We start from the raw sequence: 26,580 nt of genomic DNA on the forward strand, positions 1-26,580 counted from the left end.
GCCCCTCAGAGAATAAGCAGTGGACAAGTCAAAAATCCTAGAAAGGTAGCTTTTAAGATAAGAGTGAACAAAAGGGGGGCACCTGGGTGGCTCAGTGGGTTAAAGTCCCTGCCTTCGGCTCAGGTCATGATCCCAGGGTCCTGGGATCGTGTCCCACATCAGGCTTTCTGCTCGGCAAGGGAGCCTGCTTCCTCCTCTCTCTCTCTGCCTGCCTCTCTGCCTACTTGTAATCTCTGTCTCTCAAATAAATAAATGAAATCTTTAAAAAAAAATTATAATGATGAAGTGAGCCCACCTGTAAACAGAGTGGGTCTGAAGCCCCTCCTATGGTGGCTTTCACAGTGTCTAGGGAAGGAAGATGGGGTGACAACCTATATTATGTATTTTATGACTTATACACCAACTGGGCTTATTTTTAACTTTATTTCAATGTTTTTTTGTGACTATTAAAGTATTGGAAACTTACGGAAGAAAAAAATAAATTGTGTGTAATTACTATTTTCTTAAGATTTACCTAGTTATTTAAGAGAGAGCAGGGGGAGGGACAGAGGAAGAGGGAGACAAGCAGATTCCTTGTGAGTGCAGAACCAGATCCCTGGACCCTGAGATCATGACCTGAATCGAAATAAAGGGTCAAACACTTAACCCACTGAGCCACCCAGGCACCCCAAGAAATGACTATTGTTAACCTACAGCTGTATTTCCTTCCAGCCCTTTATATGCATATGTATGGACAGACAGATAGATAGAAAGACAGACAGAGAAGATTTAGTAAGGTTTACACCATGTTTTAATCCTGTTCCTCACAATGTATTTATTTTACTAGCTCCCATCACATACAAGCTTAGGTGTTTAACTTTCTTTATTGTTAGAGGTTCGGGTTATTTCCACCTTTGGACTATTAAAATAACATTACAATTAGCAATATTTTAACAAAATTTACATGTTCTATTTAATCAGTTTGGTTGCCAGAGTGTTCTTAATATTCTAACTGTGAGTTATGTATTAAGTGTCTTTATTACCATTGTCTATTGTCCCTCAGGAACTTATAATACTAGTAAAGTTATTGATCCATTATGTATATACATGTATATGTATGTGTATGTGTATATATACACCAAAAGCTGTTCTCTTTCCACACTTTTGCACATTTCAATCTTCACAATAACTTTATGAAATAGGACTCTTCTTATCTTTTATCATCTTTGAAGAGAAGAGGAAACTAAGCCAGAGAGAGAACCTTCTGTGACTTCCATAAGGTCACACAGTTGACCTGGGATCATCAGGGACACAAACCCATGAGTCTGGGTGCCAGGCCTGCTCTGAATAGTGAAAGTGGACCATCTCTCTAAAGAACAAGATTTTTAAAAAAAGGAAGAATAAGATCATGTGTTTATTAAACATGTTATTTTAATATAGTTCCCATTTTAAAGGGTATCATGTAAGAACAGGAATATTCGTGTATTTGAATAATGACTAGTTTTTGGAAGAAAAAAACACAGAAAGGAAAATAGTTCAGTGACTTGACTCTTTCACTGAAACAGTTTAATTCTCTGACATTTACTCTTCCTCTTGCAGGATCACAATCCACACTTTTCCATATTTTCTGAGAGAAAGAATAGGAATATGAAGTCTTAAGTTCAAAAAGTGGATAATGGAGTATTGTGATTTCCATATTTGGGATTATCCAGGCAACTTGGAGCTGAGATGAATTCTGACTTGACCCTTTTCTGAACACAACCATAGAGGACATACTTATCTAAGTGTTACATTTCTAATCTGAAAATAGGGATGTCAACCTCTCCCTTGGTACAAATGTGGAGATGAAATCAAATACCACAAATAAAGGAGCGGGCACAGGAGCCGATGTATATGAAGTGATTTTTTCCCCTCTCTTCTGCCTTGTTCCCCCCAACAAAGCAAATAAAAAATAAAATAAAATAAAACCCTTCTGTGCAGAATCTGAGAAACAAACTGAGAGTTTTGGAGGGAGGCTTGGGAGGGGCTGGTGGTGGATATTAAGGAGGGCACGTATTGCATGGAGCACTGGGTGTGGTGCATAAACAATGAATCTTGGAACACTGAAAAAATTAAATTAAATTTAAAAAAACCTCAGAGACAATGCAGTTAAAGTCTAAGCTTTTCTAATATAACTATGAATGTCTTGTTCAGAATAAAATCCCTTGGGAACTCCATTTGAAATGTACCTAGGCTCCCCTGAAAAATAGCTGAGCATCCCTGCTCCCACTGAATACACAGGATGCCTTTAGAGTCTGCTCCCAAATGTTACACTGTTTGCAGAGTTTACATCTTACTGGAAACAGATGGACTTGGGGATGTGCTACTCAGAGATCAGGCCTAAAACTGTACTCTGTGCATGATTTAATATATCAGGGAGGAAGCTCTCTACACGGTAAACACCAATTATAAGCATCATTTGAGTATATTGTGGCTGCCGCTCCGTACATATAAAATAATTATTATTATTTGCTTTATTCAGTCTGTTCAAATAAGTCCCTACTTAGACCACATGCTGCAGGAAAAATAGGCAATTATTTCAGCAGTCTCCAGACATGTCAACCACTGAAGAATAAATAACATATTTTTCTTTAAAAAAAAAATTATGTAGCAGGTTGAAAAAAAAAATGTCATTTTAACAGCTGGCACCGGGGCTCCCCTAAGGGAGAGAACGGTCTTTGTTTAAGAAAATACCTGGTAGACTGCTGTATGTGGGGAAGTGTGACCTGCGAGAATGCTCTGTGTGAAAACAGCAAAACCAAGTGATAGTTTGCTCCATGGGACGTTAACAGAATCTGGAGGGTGAAGGAAGCATCTAGAGAGGAAGGTGGGCAAGTCATCAGTGAGGGTGGAGGGGACAGTGGGCAGCAACACAACAGAAAGGTTTGATCATGCAGAAAAAGAAGTCAGTAAAAAAATAATCCCAAGTGGCAGGGAAATCGGGGCTCTGTTAAGGAAGGCAGAGTTCAGGGCTGCAACATAAACTCCCTTCCTCACTGAGAACCTACAGTAAAGCCAACATACACACCAATGTCTCATTTGAACGGTGGTTGTGGTCTCACTTCTGAGTGTGGGGCAGAAAAGTAGGAAGGGCTCCAGCAGCTAAGATGTAAATCAGATCTAGAGCCCAGCAAAAATAGGAAAACACATCTAGGGGGAACTTGAGAACATGTTCTGGGAAATAAGAGGAACCGGAGGAGCATCTTAAGCTTCTACTTAGTGTGGAGTTGAGAGTTTTGAGTCAGCTTTATGTAAATTTCGAAGGGACCTAACAGGTTTGATTGCAAATGATAAAATTTTATTCTTTATGGGTGAATAATATTACACTGTGCATATATATATATATATAAATACATCTATCTATATATCTATATGTATATTACATCTTCTTTATTCATTCTATCTATCTATCTATCTATATATAACATCTTTATTCATTCACCTGTGGACAGACACTAGGGTTGCCTGTATAGTTTGGCTATTCTAAATAATGCTGCTATAAACATTGGGGCATGTATTCCTTTGAATTAGTCTTCATATTCTTTGGGTAAATACCTAGTTAGTGCAATTGCTGGATCATAGGGTCACATCTTATTTAGAAATTATTTCATCTATCTTAACATCATAATAAGCTGAGCAACTATAACAATTATTGATTTCCCTTTCCTTCTAGAGAAATGTATCTGTATCTCCACAACACCTGACACTCCCTAACAATATGTTAAATAGAACAGCTCTGTAGACCAAAATTTCCTCATTGCCACGTTTAGACACTAAGAGCTTCCCAAAGTTGTGTCTCCTAAGTTTGCAGTTCTCAAAGTGCATCCCACATGCATAAGTCCATAGGATGCCCCATGTTAAAAATGACCTTCATAATAAAAAAAAAATTAGAAATGCTGCATGCATCCCCTTTGAAATTTACTCCAAAACTCATACAACAAAAGATCTGAAAGCCCTGCAATTAAAAATAAAAACTCTTTTTTATGTAAATGTTTGCCAAATAATCTAACCCACAGATCCCTTTTCTTAAGTTATATTTATTAGTATCTGAGAATATTAGGATACAGTTTGTCAATGTAAAAATATGTAGTGGCTTCAACGAGGTAGAAGTCGATCTCTTCCTCCAAGGAAGGTAAGCAATCTAAAACTGACCTGGTGGTTCCAAGGCATGAGAGACCACACTCCTTTTATCTTGCGGCTCTGTGGTCCTCAGTAAGCAACATTCCATATCCTGACTGTTTCAACTCCCACCATCACTTTCACACTCCATCCAATGGAAAAAAGAGAAGTGGACACACTACTCCTTCTATTTTCAGCAAATGCCTTGGAAATTGTTCACCCCATTTTCATTCATGTCCCATTGGGCATGGCTTCATCACTTGACCAAAACTAGCTGCAAGGGAGGCTGGTATATAGTCTTCAGGGACATGGTCATGTGTTTATCTAAAATATCTATGGCTATAAAAGAAGAGAACAGAGAGAGAAAAAGAACAGTAATTTCTGCTACAATATCTATAGAACCCGTTTGGGGACATGTTGGCTTAAAGACCTGATGAACATGAATGAGATTATGGGGGATATAGTTAGCAAACTATAAGGAAGTGCTTTACTAGCATTACCCAAAAGTTCACAATGAAAAGCAATGCTTTGTCATAAGTTTTATTTTTCCATATCCTTCAGACTTATTATAGATTCTGACCATTCTCAAATTTTCAAATATTTACATTGACGTATTTTCTGGGAACTCATTATCCACCTCAATCATTCTACGTTGAAAAGATGCTATCAAAATTACTTTTTTCTCATGTATATTTTCATAGGGAGGACATTAAGTGATACTAAGTAATTTATTTCATTTTCTAATCCTTAAATTCAAGGCTGCCACTCACCAGCAATGTAACCTTGGCTGGACCGATTAACCTTTCCATGTCTCAAATTTTCCACTGTAAAATGAAGATATAACATGCAAAGTGCAATATTATTGTGGGGTTTAAGTGGAATAATGCATATAAAGTACTAGAAGGCAGTACGTAGTCAATAATTGCTGATGGTTTTTCACAAGCTAAAAGCAGGTATCACTAGATGATCTTTATTTTTTTAAGATTAATTAATTTATTTGAGAGAGAGATTGATCACAAGTAGGCAGAGAGGCAGGCAGAGAGAGAGGGAGAAGCAGGCTCCCTGCTGAGCAGAGAGCCTGACACGGGCCTTGATCCCAGGACCCTGAGATCATGACCTAAGTTGAAGGCAGAGGCTTAACCCACTGAGCCACCCGAGTGCCTCTCACTAGATGATCTTTAAAAATATTCTGTTTCGGGGCACCTGGGTGGCTCAGTGGGTTAAGCCTCTGCCTTTGGCTCGGGTCGTGATCCTGGGGTCCTGGGATCGAGCCCTGCATCCGGCTCTCTGCTCAGCAGGGAGCCTGCTTCCCTTCCTCTCTCTCTCTGCCTGCCTCTCTGCCTACTTGTGATCTCTCTCTGTCAAATAAATAAAAATCTTTATAAAAAATAATCATAAAAATATTCTGTTTCTATGACAAGAACAACACTGAAGTGTAGAGGGATGTTGTAGACACAGTACTGGCTCTGGGACTTCAGGAAACACTGGAGTCCATTTGTGATTTTTCCTTTTCCACTGGGAGAGCAGGACTCTGACATAAGCGGATACCTCCAGCATGGTCTCAGACTCTGGTAAACAACTCTTGCACACACACTAGTGTATTTCAGGTAGCCCACTTGAGAGTCTCCACCTTTTCTTTTTTTAAAGATGTTATTTATTTGACAGAGAGAGAGACAGCAAGAGAGGGAACATAAGCAAGGGGAGTGGGAAGGGAGAAGCAGACTCCTTGCTGAGCAGACAACTTGATGCGGGGCTCCATCCCAGGACTCTGGGATCATGACCTGAGCTGAAGTCAGACCTTAATGACTGACTGAGCCACCCAGGTGCCCCCGAGGGTCTCCATATCTTAACTGTTTTACAAAGAACAACCGTAAAACTTCCTAAGACTGTCTCCATGTACTTATCGCCTCCATGAAGTCTACAGGAAGTAAGTCCTCAATAAAATTTGTTGACTAAGGGAATGATTCAGTGTTTCTGGATAAATGAAAAAACCTAATGAAGATAAATGGCAAAGTCCTAAGAAAAAACTCATTAGCAAATTATACTTTGCCTAAAGTTCAACCTTGGCATAATACAAACACCAGGAAATAAACAATGCGACTACCCATCATTTAAATCCCTCACTAAAAATGAAAGAATTAGACTGGATGCTCCGTAAGGTATGTTTCTGCTCTAGAGTTTTCAGAAGTGAACATGCTATATTAATTTCAACTTGAATCTTTTTTAAATTAAATGCCACTATAAATTTATTATAAATAACCAGGACCCCATTTGAGTGTACACATCAACTATAAAATAATAGAAACATAAAGAAGTATTTCAATGGAGATTTCAAATACAAATGTTTATTCATTTTTTAATTTTTTTTATTCATGATTTTAACAATGTAAACAATCCTTCAAAAATTTTAAGATATTTCTTACTAATTATGAGTACAAAAGACTCTAAATAATTGACGTAATCATTGCTTATTGCAAACAATGCTTATAGATCTTTAGTGCTCTCGTTCTGTGTGTGTGTATGTGCATGTGTATTGGTCTCACCACTTTGTCTGAGCTGCGTATGTTACATGTTTTGCAAAAAGGCAAATAAAAGTCACCAAAGGCATAAAAGAAAGAAAAAATTCTGGAGGACCATTAATTGAACATGTATATTCATTAAGAAAGTATAGCTACAAACTTGTATACCCTCTTAATGTCAGAGAAAGTTTTTCATAGAGCAAAGGATAATATTCATAACCCTGTAATAGTCCCTTTAGTGATTTGATGCATGTTCCTGGTACCCCGATTAGAAAGATTCTTTTGATAATGAATGTTGCTTCAAGGGCTGTTTCACTACTTCATTAAAAATTCCCAGATTTGGGGGCGTCTGGGTGGCTCAGAGGGTTAAGCCCCTGCCTTCGGCTCAGGTCATGATCTCAGGGTCCTGGAATCGAGTCCCACATCGGGCTCTCTGCTCAGCAGGGAGCCTGCTTCCTCCTCTTTCTCTCTCTGCCTCTCTACCTGCTTGTGATCTATGTCTGTCAAATAAATAAATAAAATCTTTAAAAAAAAAAAAGAATTCCCAGATTTGGGGTGCCTGGGTGGCTCAGTGGGTTAGAGCCTCTGCCTTCGGCTCAGGTCGTGATCCCAGGGTCTTGGGATCAAGCCCCTCACTGGGCTCTCTGCTTGGCGGGGAGCCTGCTTCCCTTCCTCTCTCTCCGCCTGCTTGTGATCGCTGTCTGTCAAATAAATAAATAAAATCTTTAAAAAAAAAAAAAAAGAATTCCCAGATTTGTGTGTGTGTGTGTGTGTGCTATATGAAACATATTCACAGAAAGTGTTTTTCTGGAGATGATAAAAAGTCTAGAAAAGTATCCTCGAATGATCTACATACATGTATTTCCAGAAGCAGAGTGAGCTAATGATTGATGGGGAAAATGCTCATTGCTACTTTTATTAGATCAATAATAAACTTGATTTCTGAAAAATTTGGAAAGTTACTGAATTAATATCGCACCATCTTTGCCCAGAATTTTTCTCTATTCTGCAGGAGCAGAAGGGAAAAAAAAGAAAAAGAAAAAGAAAAAAAAAAAAAAACAACTATGTCTCCAAAACACGGGTTAGAGATTCTGAGAACATTCTCTGAGGGCAAAATTGATCTCACTCTTCAGGGCAGGCTCCAACCTTAGAGGTGGAGTTTAGTAATCCCACTCGCGGATGTTTTAATTTAAAGGACCAAGCATCCTAGACAGTCACCGACTGCTGTAACCAAATGTTTCTACGTCCTCTCTTCTGAATGCATAATGAGCATTTCCTTCCCAACACTACCTCTGCTCATTCCCTTCTCCCCACCGCTGTTCCTCTCTACTCCTTGAAAAAAATTCCCTGCTCCCCAAAGTGTCCCCATCGCATAGAAATGGATCAAGTTGCTCCTTTCCATAAAATCCCACTTTTCCTTTTAAAGGCTGAAATAGGCACAGTATTTATTACCTGCATATTCCACAGTCATATATTTCATTGAAACGTTTTGTTTTTCTGCATGAGCATCTCACCTGGCAATTTTCTGTGGTCAGAGACCGTGTACAGTCACTTCCCTGTATCACTCATAATGCTCCCTATAGTGGGTCGCTTGTACAAAAATGCCTACTGGATATTTGCTAAATGAATGCATCAATGAAAGCCATAACTTATGTGTTACCTTACTTTTTAAACCATCAACCTATTCATTAGTGGTCCACAAAAAGTGCTCAATAAATCTTTATTGATTAATTAATTACTTTACTGTTGAGTTAGAGACTGTAGAATTAACAATAAAAGATTATGATTATAACCTAGTATTTGTTATTTTTAATTGATAATATTTAAATAATATAAAATGCCTAAAGCACTTTGTGTAATTCCACAGAAGCCATGCTATGAACACTACCCTTGGGATTCATCCTAAAGAAGACAAACATTTTCTTCCTTCCTTCATGCCTGGTGAGGGTATAAGGCATATGTTTTGTTCCTAGTCAGTCCTTCCTACCTCTGACACATAGTTGACAACAATTCATAAATTTGAGTTTGAATAGTGATAGCAATTAGGAAGAAGCCTTGTAATTCAAGGCTACCAAGTCCCTGGCATAAATATATTCTGGGTTTGTTCTGACCTTTCTGAAAATGTTGCATATATTTGCTGCATGTTTGCATGTGCTCTGCCTGCCATTACACTAAGCATGTGAAGTTAAATGTCACTGGGCCTAGATCTCCAAGCCACCTTAGTTTATGACATTACTTGGGATATAATCACAGTGAACAAATCTGTTCCACAGGAACTATTTAAAAGGTAGACATGCAAATTGTTTGGTAATTCTTTGTGAAAACATTTCTACTGACGCCATGTCCTCTTTTTCTCTCTTCTCCTCCCCAAATATCTTTTACTTGTATTTATTTAGGTTTCAGATGAGAACTGTAGGGCAGATCACATAACAATTTATATCTCTATAATCAGAAAATATCTTAGTCTAATGTCTAATCAAATTGCTAATACTGAATGTTTAATTTTAAAAATTAAAAGCCTTTGCTTTTAATATAAATGGCCAAGATGACACAAAAAGACACCAAATAGAATTTTGAAGATGAGAAACTGATAAAATTATTAAAACTATTCATAAAATATTCGTCCTTTTACTTCTCCATTAAACCACTCGCCCCCTAAAAAACTTTATCTTTAGGAGAATAATCCTTTGGTCGCGGGACTTCCACTTTTCTCCTCAGTCTTTCCACTACTTGAGCATGCTAGAAACTCTCTTTAATCATCTTTTTCTTTAAAGATTTTATTTATTTGAGAGAGAGAGAGAGAGAAAGCACAAGCAGGGGGAGGAGCAGAGGAGGCAGGGAGCCCCCTGGGGGGAGGTGCAATCCCAGGACCCTGCGATGACCACCTGAGCAGAAGGCAGACGCTTACTTGACTGATCCCCCCAGGTGCCCCTCTTTCATCATCCTCTATGCCAAGCATCAGGCACAATGCCTGGCACACTGTAGGCACTCAATAATTGTTTGATCAGTGAATAAATGAGAATCTTTTGAAGTTACACAAGTGAGCTAAAAATCTCTTGAGGACGGGTGATAAAAAAAACATTGGCATCAAAGGATAAAGTAGTCTTTGAAGTTGAATCTGTCTATGAATCTAAAAATTCAAAGGCCCTTCTATGTTACCCCAACATTTGTTTTATATCCATACCACTTTGAAACAATAATTTTATTTTATCTACCTCTTTAATTTCCTTCAATCACAATCAGGAAAGACTGAGAAAGCGGTCTGTGTTCACGTAAGCCTGCGAACTATCGCCTGTTGCAAACTCAGGCAACAATCTGTTGTAATTAGGACAGTCCTTATCCTCATGTATCCTCACATTCTCAATAATTAAGAGGAAAACTGATTCAAAGTTCAAAGCTGAATTCAAACTGATACAACTTCGTAAGAATTTTAAATGCAGACCAAGATAATTTACTTTCTTGGTTGTTGTTTTTTTTTCACTATTCCATAATAACATTTAGAAAATCAAAAGTACTTCGAATCCCTCAGAAGAAAAGTATTATTGTCATAAATTTAAATAGTCACCTCATAGCACAGTAATAAGCACTGTGCTAGTTTATGGAGTGAAATATGTTTCTCTCATTTCTTGTATCTGAACAGGTGATGTCTTCTCTCATTTTTAAACATATGTAACTTTCAGCATTTTCCTCTCGACTCTGAACTTTCAGCATTTTCCTCTTCTCCTACTGTGGTACCAGTAAGTGCCAAGGTCAGTCATATTGCTCAGTGCTAAAACTGCCACAGCCACTCCCCTGCCGTCCCAGCCTCAGGACGCAGGAGTCCCCAACCCCTGAAGTTCAGAGGAACAGCTCGCCTTTGGTTCTCTGGACCTGATCAACTTTGTTCTGGTGCCAACTACCAATTTTTCCATCAAATTCTAGTGTTGTGCCTGAATCCAGCCTCACTGTGGCATCCTGTTTCTCTGCATATGCAAGACTTGGCTGTAGCCTTGAACTTCTGTCCGGAGTGAGTAATAGGGTACAACCCTGAGTGAGGTCCAAGGCCACGTCACCCTTCCCTAGCAGTTTGACGCCTTGTCCCTCCCCACCCTCCGTTCAAATCACATCGCTCTTTTAGCCCCCACAGTTGTCACCAGCCCTTGCCCAGACTAGGTGCCCCAGAGATGACATGGCAGCAGCAGAGAGCCACCCTGCCCATGAGAACTGCTCAACGGACCCATGCAAATCACACGGTTTGCAACTGTCCTTTAGTGGAACATACAGTGTTGCTGAAATCAAACAGAAGTTATATAACCAATATCATTTTAGAAAACGACATCATTCTTTTTCACTTTGTGTCACTTTCACATAAAAATTTCATGCGTCATCTTCATGGAGGGGCCATGCAAATCTTCTCTATATCGTTCCAATGTTAGTACACGTGCTGCTGAAGCAAGCACTTACAAATTTTTAAAAATCAAAACAAAGAGGGTGGAAATTGAGCAATATTATTTTTTAGTAAGCTGCATGGTTCCTAGGGTATGATTCTAAAAGCAGTAAAAAGATGTTCTTGCTAAAAAGGGTAACTGATACAGACTCTCTAACTTTTCAGCTGCAAACTGTTGAAACTACCGACTCACTAACTCAAAATAACCTTATGAATTTCCTTCATGCCTATGTGAACTATCATTTAAAAGTTAAAACTAAGCATTTTCTTCTTTTGGAATTTACACATTTCAGGGCATTTTATGCACTGGGCTTGATCCTAACTTGAGAGCAGAGGAACCATACTCAGAGCTCTCAGTGAACACAGACAGGAACTTGCTGGCATGCTCAGAACGTTGGGGAGAAAAAAGCAGAAAAGATTGCCCAGTGGTGCTAAGAGAAGCCTAGAGGAGCTTATTTCTCAAGCATCTCAAGAATCTGTTATCTGTTCACTAAAATACATAAATACAAATTAAAATAGATAGATTGACAAATGAAACTTTCTAGAACCAGATAACCATCAACCACCAAGGTAAGGAACTCCACGTGACATCAAGCTATACTGGGAAAACTGAGGCCAAAATTTCACGAATCTAATGTGAAAAAAAATGGGGTCCTAAGAGTGAGGCTGGCAAGAAAGATGGAGCTCAGAAGCTGGAGGCTACAGTGTACCTGGAAGGACTCAACGGGCTCTTGAGCTGTCCCCCCACACTCTGGTTTCGAGCACAACAGCTGGCAGTGTAGGACCCAGGCCACCCCACATGCTCGCCCACTCAGCCTTTGCTGTACACAGCTTGGAGGTGCTTGAAAGAGCTGCTTGGGAGTCACTGCAATGAGTCAGCACGTTAAAGCTGACTCTAGAGTTATTTGAGTTAGAGCCAGTCTTGCTTGTGACCCCAGGTCACCCAAACCCAACGGCTGCAGAGACCAGCTGAGCAGAGTCAGTCCAAACCTGTCCCTCTGGCTGGCATCTGTTCAGTTAACAGGAATCGGTGGTCAATCCTAAACCAGCCTTCCCTCTCTTAAGTCTTTTTTCATGCCGGGAATTTGCCGATAGGTTTTGGAAAATGGCTTGATGATAGGCCACTAATGGCATCCTAACTTTTGCGGGGCTGTATTGTTGTTAATAAAACGTCTGTTTTTCATGAATTTGAACGAACTGACAACAACTCATGGAGTTTAAAAGAAGTCCAATTTTACCTGCCAAACATTTCCTAATATATAGTCCAGAGCAAAATAAATATGGAAATCTCTATGTCTTTTCAAAGAAGAAGATTCAAATGTATTGTTCTTCTTGAGGGTAAATCTTTCACATTATTATCTTTCAGAATTTCAAATGTCACAGGAAAATGTGAGATCAGTATCCTAAACCACTTCCACAGATAAGATTAGATTATTATTTTTTTAAAAGACTAACACATCAGCTTGTTCTGGACTTCCTTATAAAGAGTATTTACTATAATGTCAACCATGTGCTAAGTACTCAACAAACTTGAATTCTTAGCTTTTCCTTGAAGGCTTGGGTAAGACGTTGTGATTTCCAACTCAAAAGCTAGCCAAACACACCAGACAGGAGAAAACACAGTACCTACAGCAATGGCTTGAGACTCAGCAGGATAAGAAACATCTTCATATGAACACACTTTTAAAAATACGGAGTCAACTGAGACAATGAATACAGAGCAGGTAAAACGGAAGACCACTCGGAGAGCCAATGGGGAGTTCTGGCATCTCTTTGCAACACAGTAGACCACAACAATAGCCCTGATTTCTTTGGTGGACAAGTGTGACTTTGCCCCTCTCCAGTAGACTGAGGTCACAGCACTTTGAGCAGGAACCGCAGATTTCAGGGGCCTTTGGTATGCATCCTTGGGCTGAGATGAAAATGACATTTGCCCAGCTCCAGCCCTTTGCTTATGGTCTTTCCAGAGTCAGAGAAGAATGGGGGCAAGGTTATTAACCCCCGGTGTATCAGGCAGTAGAGAAAGAGTCTGCAAATTGCAGTCCCCGCCAATCCCACTTTTCCATCCCCAAACCCAAGCTCCATGTTTCTTCCTCCAGAAGACAGTGCAGGTAGAGGTCAGGTGTTCAAAAGTGCTACTGAAAGGCTCCCTCTTCTCTGCCGTGACATTTTTTGGCATCTTCTCAGTTGGCTACCCAGCCTGGGTGTTCACTTTGTAGAATGAATTAATGTATAATAAATTTGCTGATGGATGCAGACTCTGAATATTAGGAAATGACAAAATTTACTTATTGAATTTGTTTTTTTAATTGTCCTCCTTTAGAGAGGAAAGTCTTCCATGCCTCCCATCTCCCTGGTTGCTACCACAAGGACAGCAGTCGCCCTGACTGGCCTATTCGCATGAAGAGACCATACAAAGGCAAATGGAGGTGCGGGTCTCATTCCATGGTTTTCTCCTGAGGGTATTGCTTACTTCCAGATGGGTAAATAGTTTGCCCCAAAGGAAACCAAACACCCAAGAAAGATGCCCCTTGAAAAAAAGCCTTTGGAACCAGATAAAAGGAGGACAAGGCCTTTAAGGGGGTGTCGCTAACACAGTGCTGAATCTCACACGACATTCATAAATTCATGAATTGCGTGTTTTACAAAATTTTACCAAGGCATTATTTTCTAATAAACCTCCTTTTGTTTTGCATTCTTTTTGCTTATAATATGCAAAAAAGAAAAGCACAATGGCTGGAAATTCTGTCTCTGTGATCTGAAGTGCTCTCACTTGCATGCTGAGAAGTGTTATAATGAATATTTTTGGCATCAGCTGCTGATAGCAGCTTGGTACTAGCAGCACTTGATTCAAAATGTCATATGATACAATAATGCACAAATCGAGCGCACAGAGTGGGGAGAAATCGTGCAACCTGTCATAGGTACAGCAATTTCTCGTGAGTATTCAGGGAGAGAAATGTAGAAGTAGAAACCTGAAATCTGAAAAAAATAAAACAAAATAAACACTTAACATCTGCAAACGCGAGAAAAAAATTATTAACAAATGGAACATAGCAATTTTTATGTACTCACAACACCAGTGGTTTCTTTAGTCAAAACCTGATGGCATTCATCTATGAACAATCTGGTACAGCGAAAGTGCTGGAGCCAATGAGAAAGCATATCTGCTTAATACGATCAAATGCACTTCCTATTTGTGTTTGAGCTCCTGGTAGCGAACTGTCAGTCTGCGCTAGCCACTCCTCTCTTTTTGTTTCCACTGTTTTCCTAACTATTCAAACATGTATTTGTTTTCCTTGAATCAATTACTGATATTGTCCCAACATACTTTTTTTTAAAAAGATTTTTATTTATTTTTAAGATAGAGTGAGAGCGATCGAGCAGGAGCAGAGAGAACAGAGGCAGAAGGAGATGCAGGCAGAGGGAGAAGCAGGCTCCCCGCCGAGCAGGGAGCCCGATGTGGGGCTCCATCCCAGGACCCTGGGATCATGACCTGAGCTGAATATAGTTGCTTAACTGACTGAGCCACCAGGCACCCCCATCCCAACGTATTTTTTGTTTCATATTTATACTTTGACTGCCTTTATCCAAGTCCTGGCTCCCCAAAACCAGCCATGTGATCTCAGTCATTTTTCCCTCTGTGCCTCAGTTCCCTTGTCCTGCTAAGGCTACGGTGAGGACTGATGAGTTAGGGTGGCGCTTAGGGCCACATCTGGTACACAGGAAGTTCTTTGTTCCTGTTCCCATCTTGAAAGTAGAAGTTTTTTAATGTGATTACTTATTAATTATTCAAAGTATATTAATGTATCCATTTTTACTTGTTTCTCTCCCCACCGGTCTATGGATTACTTTAATTCAAGTAATTGGTTTGATTATTTTAAATTGACCATCCATAGAATTTCAAAACCAGAAAGAATCCTAAAAATCACGTTATCCAGCTTTCATCTTGTACAGTACGTTCCTAATCATCATGATCATTGTCATCAGGCTTTTGTGAAACAACTAATTGCACTTCTCAGGGACTCTGATGCCGCTGAAGTGCATTTGTAATCTAAGCTGTGGGCATGGAGATGCCCTCGACAGTATCGACAAATTCACTCTGTCTGTCCTTCCGATTCACTTTTTTTCATAGCAGGAATCTTCACCACACCCTGTATTGTGGTATAGGCTCTGGTATAGGTGGAAAGGATTTCTGTAGACTTTTCCTTGTCCCTATGCAGACATCCACTCTTTCCTTTCCCTTGACTGTCCAGCCCTCTGTGGTTTGTAATCCATCTTATCTGCATGATTACCATGCACTGGATCCTGAAAAGACCTTGCTGAGAGCAGGGGCAAGGCAGCTATAATTGTCTCCTCATCAACAACCCCCAGTCACCCACAGGAAACTGGGAGTCAAAGGTTAGGATCTTGCCCAGGGTGGTAGTATTAGAAGTGCCAGAGAGACCTGAAAAGCACAGGCTATAGGATTTCCCATCCAAAGGTGTTTTCACAGTACCATGCTTCTTGTCCCCAAATGTTGTTCCACATCACGATATTGGTGGACAAAAACATCCTAGCAATGGGCAGAGAACCAAGACAACCTAGGAACAGAAAAATAATGCCTGAATGGGCAGTAAACTATTTATTTGTTCAGCTGCTTAAAGTCAAGCTCACACTGAAACTGTCACTCTGATGCAGATTTGAGGGAGACAGATGCATAAGTTCCATATTCAGCCAAGACAGTGTTGAAAAATAAAGTTCTTTGGGGATATAGAAGAGAAAATATTGAAAGAATAGGCGTCAACCTTATTTTCCTATTAACAATGTAGGTCTGAGTTTAAACTTCCAGGACCACTCTTTCTGTTATTTTTTAAGGGTTAGGAAATCATTATTGCTTAAGTAAGGTAAGTGAATTTCAATTCTGAAATGAAAAGGTTTCACATTCTCATCACAGAAATTTTAGTAAAAGGAAGTCTGTGTCATATCCTCATGATATCTCCAGGCCCACAAAGGCAACAGATGGTCTCTGCGTTTTAGAGATCTCTTTGTGTTCTATATTAAAATGTTTCCAATAGATTGACATAGTGTAGGAGTCTGATTCCTTATTAAAAGATTGTTTCTCAGGTTTTATACAACTTCTGTGAAGTATGAGAGATGAGCTGTTGTGGTGTACAGCTTAGGTTGGTGGCACAAAAATTCTCCCTACACCAAACTAGAATTCCTTTCCATCTTAGGTGTCGTCTGTGAATAGGGTGGTGGACTTACCAATGCCTAATGGGCCTGGTCATCCACTGATAGGCTACAAGGTGGTTCTCAAGTACACTTTTGTTAAATGCATGCAAGAGCAGCAGGAAAAATGTTTAATTGCCATAGAATACTAACACAGAATAAAACAAAACTGAACTAAGGAATGGCAAATTTCATCTCGAGCTTGGAATCCTGAAGCCTTCAACTGCAGAAGCACAACTGTGCAAGCGTGGCACTCCATTTTCCTTCCAAACCACAGCCAAAGGCAGCCTCGGACCTGTGTCTCATTCAGTGAGAGCCTAATGCTCAAGAAACATGAAACAAGACAGCAACACCACAATTAGTAGGAGTGCCGGGATGACGTTAAGTGTGTTTCTTTCAGCTACTCACAAAATCTTCATGGAGGGGCCAAAGTGTCGAACTCTACCGTGAAGAGAACATGATGGAAAGAATTTCCTGCACATGTTCCCATTTCAGTGTAGTAAACCAGTTGCATATAGAAACCACACAGAGGCAGCAGAGGAGTCTGACTACCACCTGGACCAAGGGCGAAAGGTCAGTACCAATGGAATTCAAGTCGAATTGATAGTATTGAGTACATCTCATACAGTGTGATCAACACGGTACTTTTGGTTACTTCATTGGAAACTTCCTCCCCCAAACCCATAATCCTAAGCTATACCTGAGGAAAACATCAGACAAACTCAGGTTGAGGGGGGCTCTACAAAACATGTGACCAGTGCTCCTCAAAACTGTCAAGACCATCAAAGACAAGGAAAGTCTGCAAAATGGTCACAGTGTAGAGAAGCCTGAGGAGACATGATTAGTAAATGTAATGTGGTATCCTGGATGGGATTCCAGGACAGAAAAAGAACATTAGGTTAAAAACTAATGAAATCCTAACAAAATAGGGACTCGTATTAATAATAATGTATCAATATCAGTTCATTGAGTGTCACAAACGTACCACAGAAATGAGATGTTAAGAAGGGAAAACTGGTTGTTAGGGTCTGTGGGAAATCCCTGTATGTCTTCACGACTCTTCTGTAAATTCAAAATTATTCCAAAATATGCTCTCCAAAAGACTTCCAAAAGTCTCTCCTTCTATTTTAACTGATGTCTACAGATCGGAGTAATTCAACTGAACCAACTCTGTTTTTATCTCTTCTGCTTTCTGAAGACTGTGAGGGAAGCTGCCGAGGTGGCCAGGATGCCCTCACAGACCGGCCCTGCAGTGGTGGTCTGCTCTTACCCACACATGCCCCTAATCTCGTTTACACAAGTTATACTTGTTATTTTCATTACGTGATTTAATTATTTTTGAAATCACAAGCATAATTGCAAAGCGTTGCTATTTCTGAGGGAAAAAATAGATTGAATGATTTGAAAAAACTTGATAAAGGCAAATGGCTAAAAATAATCCTTTGAATATGGGTGTTCTCGTACCATAAAAGATTAAAAGAAAATGTCATGAAAATCAAGAAAGATCCTGCACTCAGATTGCTTCCATCCTTCAAGTTCTGCTCCACTTAAAGACACCAAAATTAGAAATCAGAGATCATGGGTGTGATTTCTACAAGAACCCAAATCAGTTCAACCATAATCAAAGAAACCCCATGGGGCTCAAAGTAACTGGTGAATGAGCATTAATATAAAGTGAAATGTTTAAGGCACATGTGTATCATTTTTAATAATTGCCCAGTTTTACTGCTCTTTTCATTAATTTATCCTTTCAATTAACCAATTACTACTGATCCCAACTGACTAACCAAGACATTCTACAAAAAAGATTTTCACTTTCATCTTTCGTGCATTAATATTTTACAGCACAGTTTTGGCTGTCTTTCCTTTAACTGGTGAGTTCAGGTTTTTATTTTGCACTGTCTTCTAATGAGCCTATTGTGCAATTCTGTCACCTTTTCCCCTGGTGGACTCAAGACACAAGGGCAATTGCCTAATTACGCTGCGCTGCTCTTTAGAAGCAAATTCGTTAAAGTGACTTCTTAGGGGAACAATGTAAAGTATCAAGTGAAAGCTGGAGAAAAAAGAAGCTTATTTTTTCATACATAAATCCAATGTCTGGGAGAACAACATGATTTCCTCAAAATTAAGTGAATCTATTTTCAACAAACTCTAAGTAGGAGTGGAGACGAGAGCTGAATAAATGTGCCGTGCTTCTCTCCTGGCTTCTAGGTAATAAATTGTGCACCAGATGATTACACGGCATTTGAATCTGTTTCTCATATCACGCTGAAAGCAAGATCACTAAGACACACTTTATCTCTCCCAACAGAATCTATCTTTTCAACGATGGTGACAAAGCTGTTTCTTTCTGCATCAGTAGAAAACTCATTTCGATCAAAGTTGAATTGTACCAAGTGGTTAAAATTTTCTAACCAAAAGAGCAGAAAGATGCCCTAAGGATACAAGGAATGGAATTAAATAGTTGTTTTCAAAATCAGCTGTTTACCAAATATATATCCTTTAAACATTAGTGTGGTTCTGTCTGGAATATGCTTCAGAGGAGTAATTTCTTAAATAGGACATTTATAAAAATATACTTGGAAAGAAATCGAGGAGAGTCAAGATGGATGCTAACTCTCCCTTAGGGATACAAAGCTGTGCAAAGGATCCAGAAATCAATGTTTCCTAGGATTAAGCGTTGCATAAGTTGAAAGGTTAGGATTTTCAGTGTGGACGTAGGTTTGACTAGACTTCTTATATTTCTATTATGAACATTATTACCAGAAATACGGGCAGACAAGTAGGCAAGAGAGCAAGAGGAAAATCAGACAGAAGGCTGTCTGGACTTCTCCCCATGATCTCGGGTCTTACCCAGTTCAGGGGAGGGGGCTGCTGGGAAAGTGGGAAGTGAGCAGGAAATACAGTGGGTGGGGTTCTCCAGGAAGCAGGGTCTCAGGAAGGCGAAGCTTCCTCCATTCTTTCCGCTTCTTTGCTTCCCACTGCAAACAACCTTGAGACTAAAAGTACAACACAAAAAGGAAAGAATCGAACAAGAGGAGTCGGGCGGCACAGTGGAAGTTCCCAAGGCCGGAGGGAGGTCAGATTTTGAGAACACATGTGCTAGGGTAACTAATATGAGCACCCCCCGAAACATTTTAAGAACATCGGAGGGAAAACAAATCCATAAGCCAAATGCAAGAAAAAAAAAAAAAATCCAATAAACTTTAAAAGCTCACTGATCTAATCCCAAACTGCTGTTTGCTGAGGTATTCCAAACTTTTGAGGGCTCAAAATTAAATTTTATTAACTGATTATTTTTAAGGTCACCCATTTTGCCTGGAGAAGAGATATCTTTTTTCTGCTACATTCTCATATAACTTCAGCTCTGCTGTGGGAGGAAAGTTCAAAACTCATATTCAAAGACAAAATGAAAGTATAGAAAAGTTGACCGCATCCTTTTGTTTACGGCCCAGCTAGTAACTCACCTCTGCCACCAAGCTTCTTGCTGTTTCCTCACATCCTGCCCCTGCCCCCCTCCCCGTCCCCCCCCCCCCCCCGCATCAACTACAGCAGCAGCATGTCTGGTGTCTGCCTTCTCACCGAATTGCCAAAGACAGTTCCACACAGATGTCTGCGTGGACCCTTCAACAGATCACGCATCATCTAAATCAGCGTCTTTCCCCAGACGCTACAGTCCTCTTGTTTTCCCTAAATAAGGCACGTCAGTATCATCTTCTTAGGTCAGCATCAGATCGTTGGTATGATATTCCAGAACTTCCCTCCCCCACCCCACGCCCGCCTCGCATGCAGTCAGTTACCCAGATCTGCCCATTCCATCTCCACAAGGATTCTAGTTTACAGCCCCATTGGGTTTTGAACCCATGATAGTAAGAATTTTATTTTTTATGTTTTAATTACCACAGCCCACCCCCGCACCTAGTACATCACCACATGCAAGATACATATTACATATTTGTTGACTAAAGTTATATGTTACTTGAACTCCAGATAATACTTTCAGTTTCTGGTTTCCCATTAGCCATAGTCACACACAGGAGGATATTTTTAGAGAAACTTTGCCAATCACCTACCTCGAATCTAACATCTTTTATACTGCATACTCTCTTCCCAATTCCACCGACCCCCCACCAATGTGCACACACATACACACACACACCCTAACTTTAATAAAACTTCAAATTGTTAACCATTGTAAAGATATTATTTTCAAAAGAAAAAGGTGACTGCCTTCTGTTTTTCATCTTCTAAGTTTCCTCAAAATAAAACAGAAAATTGGCAAACATTAGATCTATTTGATTCAATGTACACAGGTCAGATCAAACAGTTCAGGCCAAATACCTTATTGAAACATTTCGTCTCATCCGTCTACTTAATAGACCAAATAACCATATTGTCAAAAGTTTAATTTACCTTAGCCATGCTGATATACCTATAATCTAAAGTAGCACTTGGGAGCAAAATAGCTCCTTATACATATTTATATGGAGGTTACTTTTTAAAAAGAATTTTCAATAAAATTTCTCATACCGAAACTGATATATAATGACTAAGAAAAATACAAAAGCACAATGCAATTGAGTTATGGATTTCCTACTTTGGAGAAGAAAACTGCTACAGGGTATACTGGAAACACTGAAGAATGAGACACGGGCTCATAAGAAATTGGGGGACCTGGAGAGAAATAGGAATTAGCAGGGGAGGTGGGCTATCATCAAGGACAAACGGAAAAGTGAAGGCTCTGATGTCTAAACTTCCTTCTTCTTTCCTTCTGCCCGACATGTTGCTTTACCCACTTAGATTCCAACGTGTGTCATTAGGCTCACTCCTCCCTACCTTACCCTGCCTCACCGTGACTTTCAAAACAAAACCTACTCCACACCTGTGCCCATGCAGTGGAACACACTGAGAAACTCAGGTTGCCCTGGTCCATTCCCCCTTGAGCCCACAACAGTTAACTTTGAGCGGGTGGTTAGTGCAGGAAGGCAATCTTGCAATATTCACTGGAGATTACATTATACTTTTCTTCTCAAAACTCCAACACTCTTCCCCACCTTTCCTCTCAGCTAATGGCTTTACCTGTGATGTCACTGAGAAGCCATCAGGAAGAGGACTACACGTTCCCACCACAGTGTCTTCCAAAGACCTGCACGTGTGTCCAGACAGGCTATCTTCCTTCTTGCTAGTTTTGTTGAAATGCCTAAACTTTGATACAGAGCCTCCACCACCTACACCCCTTTCTCATACTGCCTGTTCAAGAGCGCTACATAGCAAGTTTTCTCCCGGAGGATCCTCCACTTCCTTACTGTCTCTTGGAGAATTCAAAAAGTTTTGAAAAATACGATATTCAGCATTTTTCATTGTTTCCTGCAAAAGGTCTAAAATGGAATGCCTGGGTCACCATGTTGCAGATATATTAATGGTGAACCCTCAGTCATCATTTCACTTGAGGTAACGGCAGCACTGAGTGTAATTGGTCTCTCTCTCTTCTTCCACATGGCGTCAGGAATCAAGCTTTCTTTGTCCTCCTTCCTATCAGAGGTTCCTCTTCAAACCTGTTTTACAGACATGGGCTCATCCTCACTGCCCTCCTCTTCCCCATCTACACTGATTCTCCAGCTATAAATTCAACCAATTACCTACAACCCCCCCAAATTAAGACCCCATCCCCCATGCTGTCTCCTGAATTGCAGATTCAGAGATCCAATTCTACTCACTACCTTCCCTTAAATGTAAAAGCTTTTCAAATTTCTCATGCCTGAAACCAGACTCTCAGGCATCCTCCCAGAAACTTCCCCATCCCAATAAATAGCTCCATTCCTCCAGGTGCTCAGGCCAAAAGACTTGGAGTTCTCTTCGAGTCCTGTCCACTTTACTTTCAATGTATGTCCAGAATCTGACCTTTCTACTGCATCCATCAAAACCTCCCTGGTTCAAGCAACCATTATTTTGTGCCTAGACCATCTTAATAATACACATCACATTTTAACTCTGGCTCCCACGTCTATTCCAACACAGTAGCTAGAGTGATCCTTATAAAATGTAAATCAGATCATGTTACTCCTTTGTTTAAAATCCTCCAGTGCCTTCCTTTGCCCCTAGGAGTTAAAGGCAAACTCTTCACTCTAACCTACAGACTTTTAAATGAGCTGACCACCCACTGCCTCTCCGATGTCGTCCTTCCCACGGATTTACTTACACTGCTCCATCCAAAGTGGACCCCTAATTTTACCAAGATGCCAAGCATGCTCCTGTCTCAGGACATTTGCACTTGCTGTTTTCTGCCTACAATGTCTTCCCAGACACCTGTATAAACGCTTTCCCTCACTTCTTTCAACTCTCAGGCATACTGAGTTCTTTATATGCACTGCCTTTCCAAACCCTCACAACAATCTTTAAGGTAGATTCTTTTAATCCCCAATTTTACAGGTGAGGAAATTAAGACTTCTAAAGGTCAAAGAACTCACCCAAACTCCCAGAGCCACTATGTGTCGACTTCTGAGACTGATATTTGAGTCTGAGTGACTCCACAGCCCACTGCTTTTCTAAATTGACTCTGCACATCTCATAGCTGTGTTACTGGGATGAATCTCAATAATGACCTTAGTGCGCATTAAACACAATAAATGTCAGCACTTAGCATCATTAAAAAATCAAACTCTGCACAGTAGGTAAAACACTAAATGATAACTTATCAGATTCAAACAGCTATGTAGATTGCTATGCATCATGTTTTCCAACAGAGATTTTAGACATTTAGTATAACTTCATTGCCTTGTTAAATGGAGAGGCACCACCACTGAAACTTTGGAATTAGCATATATCTTCAACTTAGCTCCCAAAAGCTACTTGGTTTTTTGTGATGCTAACATTCAAGTTGTTAAAATCTATTTGCCAAAGTGCTACTGAACCCAGCTCCCCATCATCACATGTACAAACCAGAAAAAGAAATTATTAGGTTAAATATCTTCTCTAGTGATAAATAGCAAAGTGTACTTCTTGCTCTCCTCTCCAGGACCCATTCCCCCAGAGTCCCGTCTTCTCACCTAACTCCACAAATTCTCTTGACCAAAGGAAGCAGCTGCCCTGAGATGCGCTTGGTTCCATACTTACTCTTTTCTGGACTTCTCTCCGTGACCCAGATTCCTGCTGCTACTGATTCTGAATCCAGTCCTACTATCTCCAAGCCTGTTAACCCTATACTCCACTAGCTTCTGACGTTTACCTGACATGGGTTCTCTATTAAAATCAAACACATTTAAATTTTATTTTCTAAGGGTGCAGAATCTGTAGTTACATATCCAGATAGGGTTAAGGATTAAGAAAGAGGAACAGTGTGTGATAGCAGGCCTCCAAGAGGACTCCAGTGATCTTGCCTCTGGATATGCACATTTTTTTAAAGCCCATTCCATTCTGAATAGGGCAGAGACATGTAATTAGGGCTAGGTTCTGAAGGGCATTGTAGGGTTTTCCTTGCACTCTGAGATCATTCTCTCTGGAGGATGACCAGCAACCACGCCATGAAGACACAAAAGCAGCCCTATGGGGCAGTCCATGTAGGAAGGAACTGCCAATGACCAGCACCAACTTATTAACCACATATGTGAGCCATCTCAGAAGAGGATTCTCCAGCCAAAGTCAGCTTTCAGATCACTGCCCCTTCAGGTGATATCTTAACCACAACCCCATGAAAAGAGAGTCTGGGCTACTACTACCCAGCTAAGACAGTCCTGAATTCCTGACCCACAGAAAATGTGTGAAATGACAAATGTTTCTTCTTCTTTGAAGTCGCTGAGTTTTAGGTAATTTTGTTAGAAAGTAAAAGTCTGCGCTAAAACAACATGCAGACAAAATCCATTTGTAAGGAAAGCCTAGAAAACATAATAAGAAAAATTGTGTATAATTTCAACCCACCGTTCAAAATATATGTGGCAAATAAGACAGATACAATGTCTTTTTACAAAGCTTAGAGTTTTGACTATGGTTTAAAAAAAAAAAAGTTTATTAGCTGACTTTTTCTGACCTTTAGTTGAGCCCTAAATGTCAGCATTTCAATAAATCTATGTAATAGCACAAACAGCTTCAACTATAGAAAACAGAGCTCCAAAGACTCAGAACTTTAAACTCTGAGAAATATTAAAACACATTATTTTCTGCTATTAATGTAATAACCCTGATTTAAAGTATAATAATAACCAACTGAATTGCTTAAGACAGAAACAAAAGATTAAAGACAATGCCAGGCCATAACTATGAAAATATCATGATCAGGACCAAGAAATGTTCACTCTAAGGTTGAAGGTTTGGCATTAATACTGGAATGGCATTGTAATCAGACTTATATACTTACTATGCTTTCTTATATAAATATGCATTTCTTTAGAGTAACTAATTAAAACTCTGAACAGAAGTTATTCCATATATGACATCAGTCATTCTCAACTAACCCTTCTGTTGCCTGAGTTACACGATTAATACTCCTTGGACTGATATTAAAAAGAGTAACATCAACCAGGTGAATTCAAGTTGCCAACTGTGGACAATATAAGATATTCAAGCAAGCAGATGGAATGATGTGTACCCAACTTATACAGGCACTTAATATTGCCTGTATTTACTCTCATCATAATATATTACACATTACAGGAAAAGAATTGTTATACATCTTAAAGTGAAGACAGAAGACCTGAAAAAAGATTTGGCTTTGGTTTAGAAGAGCTGGGAAAGCACTTCACGGATAAGAGTTAAATAATTTCACTGACCTCTCTTGCCCTCAGATAAAGCACTTAACATTCATCTCTTCATGGAAATGTACAACTCATGTTGTTAGATATATCCCCCTGATACCCCCCTAGAAATCAGGCTGCAGACCCCGAGGTACCAGAACTGTGTCTGTTTATGACTCTGCCTCTGGTCCCAAGTTCTGCATCCTATGTTCAGCCAATAGATAACTGCTGAGCAACAGATTAGACAAATTCTCATCTTCTAAGCACCTCACAGCATACAACCAATGCATTTTGCATACTATCTTCTCTCAGGCACTGTCTTAGGCGCTAAGGATACAAAGCAGTTTAAGGAACAGTCCTCCAGGTGAAGGGGCTCACAGTGCAGCAGGAGACCCAGGCATGTACATAGACTACTATCAGGGCAGGGGAAACGCATCCCAAGTGAGGGAACACCGATGATGGAAAGAAAGGCAGAGAAGAATCCTAAATTCTGGAAAGAAATAAGAGATAAAGAGCCTGAACAGAGCAACGCAGAAAAGGACATGATAAAACAATGACCTTGGGTCTTGCTCTTTAAGCAGAAGGACTCCTGGCGGACACTTTGTTTTTGACAAGGCAAGAGTAGACAGTATGCAACAAACTTGAAGGTTCTGTGATATTTGACTGTGTGCTGGAAATGTCTCTAAAAGAGTAAGCATCAAATAAATGGTTCTCTAAGGGCCCATAAGAACAAAAGAAGAAAGAAATTAGCACGTTTTCTGGCAAGGTGTTCAACAGTGAAATTTGGAGCTTATGTTATGTTCACTTTGAACTATCTACAATTACTGAGGTTCAGAGGCCACAGTCTTTTTTTTTTTTTTTTTGTATTCTAACTAAGGTATCCAGAATAATGCCTCCCCCCCAAAGGTGCCCACATTCTACTCCCCAGAATCTGTGTGTATGTTATCATACATTGCAAAAAGGGCTTGGCAGTTGTGATCAAGGTTAAGGACCTTGAGGAGGCAGAACAGTTTGGAGGACCCAGGTGGAATACAGTCTAATCCCACATGTCCTTTAAAGTGGAGAATATACCTTGGCTGTGGTCAGAGAAAGGGCAGCAAGAAATGGGATTGTGGTACTTTGTTGCTAGTTCTGAGTTGCAGGGGGCTCCATGCAAGGAGGGAGAAAGGCCCACACATCCTAAGTGAAGTCTATAAAAAACCCAACAGAATCCACCATGCCTGCTGAGCCATTTGATGGCACCATCTACAAGAATCCCCAGCATCATGACTGACAGCCAGCAAGGACACGGAGGTCAGGGTCCCTCAACCATGTGGAAGTGAACTCTGCCAGTACTTGGAATGAGCCTCCAGGAAGAAGTACGGCCTGCTGACTCCTTGGTTTTAGCCAGATGAACCCCATGCTGGACTTCCAACCTACTGAATTGTAAGATATTAAACTTATGTTGCTTATACAACTAAGTTCATGGTAATATGTTACAGCAGTAATCAAAAGCTAATACACCTACACATTCTGTTTTTATCTGAAAGACAGAGTAACAAATATAGGCCGATCACTTGGT

The 26,580-nt window shown here is 40.0% G+C and overlaps 1 protein-coding gene and 1 non-coding gene across 2 annotated transcripts in view; both read right to left on the reverse strand.

Annotated features, from left to right (window-relative positions):
- FGF14 (fibroblast growth factor 14) overlaps positions 1-26,580 on the reverse strand; it is a 602,879-nt gene that overhangs the window by 480,596 nt on the left and 95,703 nt on the right. The gene's annotated exons all lie outside the window — the stretch shown is intronic.
- LOC122908077 lies at positions 10,989-11,095 on the reverse strand. The gene has a single exon (XR_006384869.1). It is a non-coding gene; the product is annotated as a U6 spliceosomal RNA (small nuclear RNA).

This window comes from Neovison vison, chromosome 5, assembly GCF_020171115.1.
Source record: "Neovison vison isolate M4711 chromosome 5, ASM_NN_V1, whole genome shotgun sequence".
NCBI lineage: Eukaryota > Metazoa > Chordata > Mammalia > Carnivora > Mustelidae > Neogale > Neogale vison.